Source organism: Pinus tabuliformis, chromosome 1_1 (assembly GCF_031772625.1).
Source record: "Pinus tabuliformis cultivar Carrire ecotype Pingquan chromosome 1_1, CPIR1, whole genome shotgun sequence".
In the NCBI taxonomy this organism is placed as follows: Eukaryota; Viridiplantae; Streptophyta; class Pinopsida; order Pinales; family Pinaceae; genus Pinus; species Pinus tabuliformis.
Window position 1 is genome coordinate 439,252,880 of NC_142297.1, and position 3,220 is coordinate 439,256,099.

The 3,220-nt window shown below is 31.9% G+C and overlaps 1 non-coding gene across 1 annotated transcript; it reads right to left on the reverse strand.

The window, feature by feature from the left end:
* Window positions 1-1,784: 1,784 nt before the first annotated feature.
* On the reverse strand, window positions 1,785-1,887 carry LOC149213615 (U6 spliceosomal RNA). Its single transcript, XR_016251441.1, has one exon. It is a non-coding gene; the product is annotated as a U6 spliceosomal RNA (small nuclear RNA).
* Window positions 1,888-3,220: the final 1,333 nt, after the last annotated feature.

Genomic DNA, 3,220 nt, shown 5'->3' on the forward strand with positions numbered 1-3,220 from the left:
AAGTGGTATATAGATATGTACAACATCTACAGACAAACTGGAGACAGAAGGCTCAAGAGAAAGCAGAGTCCATCAAAAGGTTAACCAAGTTGAATTGGGATTCTTACTGGATGTACTTGGTGAAACCACACAGCCAGTGCATGACTCTCAAATGTATCATTAATTCTACCGAGAAGATGGCGCCAGCTCTTGCCGATTCTGTTTTCGCAGGACAGCTAAAATCGGAAGTCGGCCAGCCAACTCTCCTCAAGCAAATGCTGAATGCTTGCGACTACAAGGAACAGATACATAGATAGTTAGTTGTTAGTCTAGTTTTAGATTCAGTTTTAGTTTTAAATTTTTGCTTTATTTTTGCCTGAAATGAGGACGGTCATTTAAACCGTATCCTACATTTTTGTAATAAATTATTTTTAGATTTAGCTAAGTAGTATTTAAACCCTTCTCATGCATTTAGAGAAGGGTCCTGAAATTTGTCAAAAACTTGTCCTCAGAACATGCACTTTTGCACCCTCTGAGGAGGTTTTGATGAATGAATGGAACATGATTTATTGATATCTGTGTTTAATATCTGCTACTGATGTTGCACTTATGTACTCTTAGTGGATGTTGAATTAAGAAGAGATAAATCATTATTACTTGAAGCTCATGAGTAGAACTAGTTATAAATGGTACTTTTATCTCTTAACTGTTTCTGCTTATGTGTTAGAGTGATATTCAAGTTCAGTTATTTATATGTGAATGTGTGAATGCTTGAGTTATCATTTGGCACTTTTGTACGGTGATAGCTATTTATTTATGCTTAATATATGAGTGACTTATTATGCGATATGTTTTTCACAATTGTTTCGTCTAACTTTTTATACGAAATGGTTTATCTTTATTGAATTCTTTTCTCATAGCAGTTGAATGATCTTTATTACCAATTGCCATTTGAAACTATTTTAGATCGCATATCTGAAAGACTAAATCCCGGGTTAGTTTAGAATTAGATATTTCTGTTTATTAGAATACAATTATATTAGATTTAGAATAAGAGCATTTTACTTAGAGACCATTAGGAAGGAAATATCAATTCTCAACACACACACACATAAATTGGGAAACTGGTCCCATATCCCCAGTCGGACCCACTATACCAAACGGAAAAGGAGCTGCTAACCAAGGTCCGGACCGGGTGGGTATCCCCCTTGTTGTAGACCCGATTTTCAGGGCTTCAACAGGGATACATGTAAGAAATGGACACATTGTTTACTTTTTTGTCTGGCTTTACTTGCTAACAAATCTGGCTTATTTCCATGACCGACAAAAAAAAAAAATTCTTGATCTAATTTAACATACATAACATTTATTATAATACATAATTTATAACCATAGCTCAGGTTTAAAGAACTCTAAGTTTGGTTTAAAACACCTATGCAGGGATAATAATTTATTTCTTAATATATTATGTTAGATTTTATACTTACGTTTAAAATAATTTAGTATGCATAACATTTTTTAATATGATTTAAATTTATTGGTTGTGGTTAAAGAACCATAACTTATGTTTAAGGCATAAGACATTGGAGAATATATTTCTTAATATAATATTTTATAATTAATATTATTTTATAATGTATACCTACATTTACAATAATATATATATATATATATATATATATATATATATATATATATATATATATATATATATATCGGGGTTAAAGCATCATAAATTAGGTTTAAAGCTCCAAGTACCTAATAATATATTTCTTAATATAATATTTTATAATTTACAACTGTCTTATGGTTAATCTCTTCTCTCGATTTGTGCATGTCATCCTTGAGCAGGGGTCATGCTAATCTTCTCTGTATCATTCCAATTTTATTGGATGTCTCTGAAGAGACTCTTACAATTAATAATCTCATTTAATATATAAAACATTTATTATAGTATATAATTTATACCTATAAGTCAGGTTTAAAGCACTACAAATTAGGTTTACAGCATTAGCATGGGCAAAGGAAAAAGCAATAATGTAGTCAAGCTTGAAAGGATACAAATAATGCATAGAGTTTGCAGGTTATTACAAGGAAAGTATTGCACAGACAAAATTTCAGTATAAAGTTTGCAAGTCGTTAGGAGAAAAGGATTACGTAGACAAAAGGTTAGTAGCACTCAACCATTTTTTTATTTACCAAGTTTTTACTCCTCTTTTAAACTTCTTCCCCCACATCTTTGGGCATATTTGGAATAGAATCTAGGGTTCAGCGTTGGGCATATTTGTGGCATGGTTTTTTTAGGTTTAGTTTGTGTGTGTATTTTTTCATTTTACCAAAAAATAAAATAGATTGACTTCAATAATGCATCATAATTAATGGCTATGTATTTATTTTTTACTATAGATTGAGGCTCATAATCAAGTTTTGAATCAATGATTACACTGTTTGCATTCAAAGTGATAACAATTAACTCTATAGCGTTACCTATATATGAAGAATGTTAACAATATGTGAAGAAAATTCAAGGTTAAACATTTTTATATTTTATATGCTTTCATAACGACTCAGTTTTGTTGGTTGCACCGCAACTTACAAAAAAATTATAAATACAAAATTTAAAAATTTAAATACAAAATTCAAAAGTGAGAAAAATTTGTGACCAACTAATGTGGTTCATGATCAAGACAAAGTGAGAAAAATAATTTTTAATTATTACTGTAAATACAATTTTATAATATTGTTTTATTTAGGTTATTAATGTATTCAAATAATTTTATATACGTTGATAGAGGCATTAAAATTTAAAATATACTCTTTACCACATTCTTTTACTTTTTCACCATGTTTATTGTGACACCCTCCTCCCACATCTACCCAAGTAACCGACCAACCTGGGTAAACATGTGACGAGAGGCTACTATGATATGATTCAAACTCCTAGGTGACCTTACAAAAGAAGAATCAATGGAAACACATCAAACATACCTTCCACATTAGCAACAACACTCCTAGGAGCCATCTGAACCACTCAGTTATGATGCCTCTAGGTCCCACTAAGGTTTTTGACCACTTGACCTCTGGATGCTCCCATGCTATGGGCATGCCAGCATCCAGAGAGCTTTGGAAACTCCCACAAGCCTGCATGCCTACGTCTAGGGACTATTTCCAGCAAACCTATGCGAGAGTCTGCGAGATTTAAGGCACTTTTCAAGCCCGGAATTCCAGCGACTGCCTAGAA